We start from the raw sequence: 7,532 nt of genomic DNA on the forward strand, positions 1-7,532 counted from the left end.
ATGCAGGAAAGTGAAAAGTGAAAGTGAAGTCGCTCAGTTGTGTCTGACTCTTAGCAACCCCATGGACTGCAGCCTGCCAGGCTCCTCTGTCCATGGGATTTTCCAGGCAAGAGTACTGGAGTGGGGTGCCACTGCCTTCTCCGCATCCTCACTCTAGCTTCCTCATTTTGCTAGACCGAAAGGACAACTTCAACATGTACCTGCAGAAGCTGAGAGTGGTGCAGATTACCTGGAGAGATTGCAGCCAGAGGGTAGACCACCTCTCCAGGAACATGCTTTGCGCCTGGCAAGAACTGGGCACCAAAGGCAACTGCCAGGTACTCAGCCCCCATCTCAGCTCCAACCTCCACATGCCCCACCACGTTCTGGGTTCCCAGGAGGGAGACAAGGAGAGAAGCCCTAGCCCAGGGGTCCCCAACCTCTGGGCCATGGACAGGAGGTGAGCTGTGGGTGAGTGAGCCAAGCCCCATGTGTATTTACAGCTGCTCCCCATCACTCTTATTACTGCCTGAGCTCCGCCTCCTATCAGATCAGTGGCAGCATGATAAATGTAATGTGCTTGAATTATCACCAAACCACCCTCCAACTGGGTCCAGGGAAAAACTGTCTTCCACAAAACAGCTCCCTGGTGCCAAAAAGGTTGGATACCACTTCCCTGACCCATGCCACTAGGACCCTCTCACTCTGCACTCTAGTTAGAGGTGCTGTTGATTGCTCTAGACTGTTCCTTCTCTCTTTTCTCATTCTTAGGGAGACAGTGGGGCACCTATGGTCTGTACTATCCATGGAAGCCGGAGGCTCTTCCAAGTGGGTGTGTTCAGTTGGGGCATACGATCTGGCTTCAGGGGGAGGCCTGGTATGTTTGTGTCTGTGGCTCAATTTCTTCCATGGATCCAGGAAGAAACAGAAAAGGAGGGGAAAGCCTACACCTTCTCAGGAACTCAGAGAAGCAGCTCCCTGCATCGTGTTCTGTGGTACCCCATATGGTTTGGCTTGGGGGTCTCAAGTACAGCTTACCAGCATGTTTACTGGTGATAAATCAGGTCACTAAGCTTCAGATCCATACTATCTTCTCCTCCTTTCTCCCCACCCATCCTTACACAAGTACCTTTGAAGCATTCCAGGGTTTCTCTGTTAGACCCTGGAAGATAGACATGGAGTCTGTGATCCCAAATCTCACAGGAGCTATTGCTTGTGCTGCTTTGAGTTGGGATGTTAAGATCAGTGAATCCCACGGACATCAACACGCTGCCTTACTTCTGTTCTATTATAACCAATTGATCAGAAGTTGTGCCAAGTGGAAAACCATGTGAGGAATAACTAGTCATTTAGTGAGTTACGGGTGGTTAGGTGGCAGAAGCTTTGTGGGCAAGGCAGACACATCCATATACAGATTAATGTCTATTTCTATGATGAAAAATTACTGCCTACTCCAAAAGGGAAGAAGTCAAGTATGACTGACCTTCCACAAGATGGGTTACACGTCTGACCATCCTCAGCCTATGGATGATGGCCATAACAGGGTACCCTGAGGGTGCTGAGCCTCCGTATGGAGTTGTACTTTTCAATGCCTAATTTAACACCGTATCCTCGTGACTCAATTAAGGGATGGAGTTAGAGGATCAGTGAGCAGGTCACATTTAATAAATTCATCCTGACATTCCTACCCAAGATTTTGTACTCCTTCTTTTATATTTTACAAAGAATTCCATTTAATGTAGGCCATCTCTTATCCAGGGTTTTAGTCTGTCAACTAAACAAACAGAGCTACTTCTAGCTGTGCCAGGTTACTCATTAGAATACAGATTTTCTCTAAAGTGCTCTCAGACTGATACATTTGGTCCAATCATTTATTACTTTATCCTCTGCCTAATTCTTTTAGAGGGCTTTCCTGATGGCTCAGTAGTAAAGAATCCACCTGCTAATGCAAGAGACATGGGTTTGATTCCTGGGCAGGAAGATCCCCTGGGTAAGGAAATGGCAACCCATTCCAGTATTCTTGTCTGGAAAATCCCAAGGACAGAGGAGCCTGATGGACAGTCCGGGGTCACAAAAGAATTGGACATGACTGAGCATTTTAACAACTCCTTTAGAGTCTCTTCTCACACATAATCCTCAAGTGTCTACAAATATGCATCAGCGGAAGTTTGCAGGTCTGTTATTGTGGATAATATCTTCTCCTGGGTCAGATTTACCTGATCCCATATGAAGGATATTGGGATGACTTCACTTATGGTTCTGGCTGCCATAGGAGGTCGTAAGGATGGGTCATGGGGGAGAACCCAGTATCGTGTACGTATATATGCTTAGTCGATCAGTTGTGTCCAGTTTTCTGCAGCCCCAAGGACTGTAGCCTGCCAGTCTCCTCTGCCCATGAAATTTTCCAGGCAAGAATACTGGAGTGGGTTGCTGTTTGCTACTCCAGGGGATCTTCCCAACCCAGGGATGGTGAACCCATGTCTCCTGCATTGGCAGGAGCATTCTTTACCACCAGAGCCACCTGGGAAGTCCCCAGCATCTTCTGGGAAAGTAATTTCAGTTAAGTCATTACAAAGTCTTCATGGAGAGGAGACTAGCCTCCCGAGAATGGGGTAGAAGGACTGCTTCTAACAGGAATGAAAGTTCAGTGAGATTTTGAGGTATTTTATTTTTATTTTATTCTTTTTTGGCTGCACCACACAGCATTCAGGATCTTAGTTCCCCAACCAGAGATTGAGTCTGTACCCTCTGCCTTGGCATCAAGGAGTCTTTACCACTGGATAGCCAGGGAATTCCCAGATTTGAGGTTTTAAAGTACACTAACTCATTTTAATCCATCCAAACATTCCACTGTAATTTTCTTGGTCACCTTCTTCTCCAATTAATCACCATTTATGTATGGACCTAATGAAGTTGTGAATTCAAGTTATGTTGTCATTCTGCCACCTGCAGGACCAACCCTGGGTCTAATTTTTGATGCAATAGATAAAGAGATTCCTTTAGGGCAGTTGTAGAAACTTCTCTGGTTGTTGGATAATGCCTTTGAGTTGACAATGTAAAACTCCAATATTATTGTTCTTTCTTTCCCTGTAAACTTGCCACCGTATTTGGTAATAGTAGCTCTTGTACTTATCTCTTCCACCAGAAAATTCTATTGCAAATGTCACTTGTTCTCCTCTAACAGGATTCTAAGAATGACAGGTAATAATTTGAGAAACTGTTTTGACATTGCATACCCTGGTCTCCCAGAATCCCATTTTCCACCAGCAAAGAGGTCATTATTCCCTTCAAATCAAATTATGCCTGACAAGAAATCTTAGATTCCCATCTGTGCAGTTGTATTTCCTGAAACCACATTCAATACCAAATAACTATATCAGTCAGGATTCTATCAGGAAAATAGAAAATAACCTATATATCTCAAGCTGAAAGGGATTTAGTACATAGAGATGGATGCTTACAGAACCATTAAAAGGGCTTGAGTGCAAAGGCCAAGAAAAACAGTTGCTTGCTTTGTGAAGCTCAGTAGGCCTCAGGAATGATAATAACTCACTGCTAATCATCTTATGATTCTCTTCAGCATTAATGTAACAATTTGCGGAAGGACACCCAAACTTAAAGGCCAAACCTCCCAACTGTCTTCTGCTGAAATCTTCACGCCTGTGTACAGCTGCTAAGGAAAACTGTTTCTCCTGGTCTCCTGCCTTCTAAAACTCGCCTGAGGATCTAAATCTGAAGCCTGCTGGGACTCTGAGCAATGTGAGCAGCTTTCAGCATCTAAAATTCTTAGGAGAGTTTAGAAAGGCAGAGATGGAGCTGAGCATCAAGACACAATAGCCGGCACACTGATAAACTAAATGTGGAAAGTAGAAGAACAATTCCCTCCAGTGATTGCTATGAGGATTAAATGAGCGAACACCTGCAAAGTCCTAAGCACAGTATATTATACATGCGTTAAGTGCTTGACATTTTAAGTTTTTGATTGCTGAATCATCCAGTTCAAAAGACATCCATCCTGAATACACATATTGTCAGCTGGACGGCTCAGCCATCAGCCAACCAACCAGATCAGGAATCAGGCTCGTGAAGGTCCCCATCTATGAAGGTCCTTTTTCCAGAAAGCCCTGGGTAACCTACATAACTGCCTGAGTGACCTGCTTCTCCCTTCCTGCACCCCAATTCCTGGTCATATGCTTTAAGTTAGTCAATAAAGAATGAATCTGCGAGACCCTAGACACCCTACCCTCAATGCTAATGAAAGCGAGATCCCCAGGTCTGTTACATCTTTCTCTCTCCCTGCAACCTGGCTGTGTGACCCCTCAGGTGTGCTGTGTACACTCCAGGACTTGGAGTAATAAATCTTATTCCTCAAAGTTCCCTGTTGGGGTTCCCTGGTGGCTCATTGGTAAAGAATCTGCCCACCAATGCAAAGACACGGGTTCAATCCCTGGTCCAGGAAGATCCCACATGCCTCAGAGCAACTAAGCCCACACGCCACAACTATTGAGCCTGTGCTCTAGAGCCCGGGAACCACAACAATGAGCCCATGTGCCACAACTACTGAAGCCCGTGTGCCTAGAGCCAGTGCTTCACAATGAGAGAAGCCATCACAATAAGAAGCCCTTGCATCACAACCAGAGATTAGCCCCTGCTTGCTGCAACTAGAGAAAAGCCCACACAGCAATGAAGACCCAGCACAGCCACAAAAAAATAATTTTTTTTAAGTTCTCTGATGGTTTTTGCTGAAGCATATCCTGCCATCCTAATGAGAACCACAAAGGCTGATCCAGCCACTCACTGGAGGAGATGTCCATGGGGGCTGGCTGCAGGTAACATGGTCTGGACGAGTGCCACCCATATTCCTAGCTGACGGCATGGCTATCAATAGGCTGAGACCAACACAAAGCCATGAAAAGCCTTACTGGGCAGTTGGCTATCTTTATCCTCTCTGAAATAAGGATGGCTCACAGCTTTCAGTTCTGTTCTTTGGGAGGGAACACTGGGATGATACTGCAGTTATTTTCCATCTGTCCCCATTTCACCAGTACAAATCCATTGGCTGTCCTTCCCTGAGTCCCAGGAGGCTGACGCCTCCAGACTGGTCACCTGGGGAGGGGGGGGCGGTGTCCCTGAATGTCACATGGCTCGTCCTTGGCAGTGGGAGGCATACACAGAGGTAGGAGGCAGGTAGGAGGAGATTGGGGGACTTCCTCGCTATCCCTTTCTGTTGGGGCCACTTGCTCCCAGGGGCAGGGTCCCTCCTTGACCTGGTTCCTGCCGGAATCTCCCCTCCACACCTGCCCTCCTCACTGGACTCCAACAACAAGGCTTCCTGTTCTTGTCCCGTGGCTGACGGCTACAGCTGGTCTCTGAAATGCCCTCCTTCATCAGGACACTTTATGATGCCCACAGCCTTCCACCCCGCCATGAAAGTAGCCTCACTTCAATTTTCTGAGTGGAATTTCCTTCTGGGACCTTCTTGAATTTCTCTGCTCAAGGTTATCTTCCTAAACACCCGGGCCTGAGGTTTTGGAGCCATCCCTTTGCTTCCCCCTCAGCGGGCTAAAAGGAAATTCAGAAAGTCACAGCAGGGTTCAGCAGATGGTCAGGCCATGGGTTCACACTGAACTCAAAGACTAGACCCACCGCCCTTCCTGGCGGACGTGAGGAATTCATCCCCAGGAGCCCAGAGGCTATCAGTAACAGCAGGTCCCTTAAGGAGACAAGAGTCCCAGGTCCCGCCTCCCACCATTGTCTAAAACGGAATGCGTAAACCCAGGTCGCATCTCTGTGGCCTTGAGCTCAGAGACCCCGAGCAGCCTGTACCAAGAAAGAACTAGGGCACAGCTGAAATCCAGAAGGGAGAGGAAACAGGCGGAGATCCACGGGGAACAATGTCTATTTCTTAATCCGTCTCCTGCCCCAAATAGCTGGGCTCTCCTCCCCCACTGGTGTTTACTGTGTTCCTCTCCCTGGCAGCAGGTGCCACCAGGCCTTAAACTGGGTCACAGAGGGCGGCGAGGAGCCGACCAGGCCCTCAGGCCACATCCTCCCCTGACTTCACTCCCCAGGCTCCAGACTGGAGGGGCAGAGCCCAGACTCCAGGTGGCTCCTGCCCTCCAGGGCGTCCAGGCGGGGTCCCTGCTGCCCAGAGCCACAACCAGCGAGGGGGCCATGCTCTGTCCATCCCGTGCTGGGGCAGAGGGGCCACACTGCCCCCCACTCCCACTGCAGTCGCAGTGAGTCCCCTCAGGGACCCCTCCTCCCCAGGGCAGCCAGAACCCACACAAGGGCTCCCAACACCCTGGGGGCAGAGCTAGTGTAGAGCGTAGAGTATAAATTTCAGAATCAGAAAACAAACAAATTAAACCCCAGATTTGAAACCCCAGACCCCTGAGACACAGGGAGGGAGATGCTTGCTCAGGATAACGCAGTGGGAAGTGGTCCAGCGCAGGCCCCAAGCAGCACTGCTCACCCCCTCCCCTCTGTGGCCACGTGTCTGCCCCTCCCGTCCGACCCCGCCCCTCCTCACTTCCCAGGACTCCCCCGGCATCTGGTCCTGATGGCTCTTTTCTCTTCACAGGTTCTGTCGGAGCATGGTTTTGGCCTGTTCACCACGGACATCCGGGAGGGATAGACCTTTAACTACGTGGAGGATTACCACGAGCAGTACCTAGACAAGAACCCCAATGGGTTCTGTGACCTCGGGGGCACCGGAGTGTCCTGTGCCCTGGGTATTTATTTTGGACCCAGAATTCACATGTTGGAACCCTCGGCCCCAGCATGGCCATGTTTTCTGATGGTGACATTGAGGAAAGAATGAGCTTCCCAAGTGGTGATAATGGTAAAGAAGTCACCTGCCAATGCAGGAGACATAAGAGACCCGGTTCCATCCCTGGGTCCAGAAGAGCCCCTGGAGGAGGGCATGGCAACCCACTCCAGTATTCTTGCCTGGAGACTCCCAGGGACAGAGGAGCCTGTGGGCTACAGTCCATACAGTTGCAGAGAGTCCATCACGACTGAAGCGAGTTAGCATGGTTAGCATGCATGCCAGGAAAGAATTATGGCTAAATGAGGTCACAAGGCAGGGTTGGGGGTCGGGGGGGGGTCTCACTCACTACCTGAATCCACAGGGAGGCCATGTGGGTCAGGAGGAACTGGGTCGGCTGCCACCTGGATCTTGGACTTCCAGCCTCCAGCACTGTGAGAAGATAAATTTCTGTTGTGTAAGCCAGCAGTCTATGGCATTTCATTAGGGCAGCTCGGTTTGACCAAGCCAGAATGAAAAAGGAATCACTCCCTATGTGGTCGGCTCTTGAGGTCACAACAAAAACACTTGAAAGGAAGCAGGCAGTTGTTTTGTGGTTCACAGTGGCTTTTTGAAATGCACGAAAGCATTTTTTAAGTCTGGTCTTTGAGATATAATTTAGGAAATTACCTTTTTAAGACATATGGTTCCATGAATTCTGACAACTGCCATATGGTTGTGTAACCACCACCACAGTCAAGGCATAGCACTTTCCACCACCCCAGAAAGTTCTCTGGTGCCCCTG

General features: G+C 48.9%; 1 long non-coding RNA gene across 1 annotated transcript in view; it reads right to left on the reverse strand.

Moving 5' to 3' along the window:
* LOC104988824 overlaps window positions 1–7,185 on the reverse strand; it is a 15,534-nt gene extending 8,349 nt beyond the window's left edge. The window contains exon 1 of the long non-coding RNA XR_825288.1: window positions 7,101–7,185. This is a non-coding gene — a long non-coding RNA (uncharacterized LOC104988824). The remainder of the gene's footprint in view (window positions 1–7,100) is intronic.
* Window positions 7,186–7,532: the final 347 nt, after the last annotated feature.

Source organism: Bison bison, unplaced genomic scaffold (assembly GCF_000754665.1).
Source record: "Bison bison bison isolate TAMUID 2011002044 unplaced genomic scaffold, Bison_UMD1.0 scf7180017864143, whole genome shotgun sequence".
NCBI lineage: Eukaryota > Metazoa > Chordata > Mammalia > Artiodactyla > Bovidae > Bison > Bison bison.